This window comes from Pteropus alecto, unplaced genomic scaffold (assembly GCF_000325575.1).
Source record: "Pteropus alecto unplaced genomic scaffold, ASM32557v1 scaffold71, whole genome shotgun sequence".
NCBI classification, from domain to species: Eukaryota; Metazoa; Chordata; class Mammalia; order Chiroptera; family Pteropodidae; genus Pteropus; species Pteropus alecto.
The window spans coordinates 20,630,142-20,630,655 of NW_006433024.1; the positions used below are offsets into that span (position 1 = coordinate 20,630,142).

Genomic DNA, 514 nt, shown 5'->3' on the forward strand with positions numbered 1-514 from the left:
CTTGCTGTTGTAGGTGGAAAGATGGTGGCACGTGGAGACAGAAGTCTATGTGTTGCCTTTCCCCTCCCCATCAGTGTAATCTCGTGAGAGTCCCGAGAAAGCTTTTCTACTTTATTCATTACCTTCACTCCCCACAACTTGATCGCAACGTCTGAAAATCTGCAATGGGAACTTTATTTCACGGGAGTAGGGTATAGTTAGAATGGAAATCTCTCTGGCTATTATTAACCATTAATATCTTAATCTGAACAGTTCTATACGATCCTCCCTTTTCTACAGAGTTGTCATCTGGGCACCGAGATATGGCTTAAGCCAAATCCAGCCCATTGTGTGGCTTGTGAGCTAAGAAAGGTTTTTAAGTGTTTACATGGTTAAAAAAAACCAAAGAAGAATAATATTTTGTGACACATGGAAGTTATATGAACTGCAACTTTTAGTGTTCATAAATAAGGTGGTATTGGACCACAGTCATACCCATTATTATTATTTTTTTAAATCTCTGGCAGCCTTTGTG

At 39.3% G+C, this 514-nt stretch overlaps 1 pseudogene; it reads left to right on the top strand.

Moving 5' to 3' along the window:
• LOC102896601 overlaps nucleotides 1–79 on the top strand; it is a 1,332-nt pseudogene extending 1,253 nt beyond the window's left edge.
• The last annotated feature ends 435 nt before the right edge of the window (nucleotides 80–514 follow it).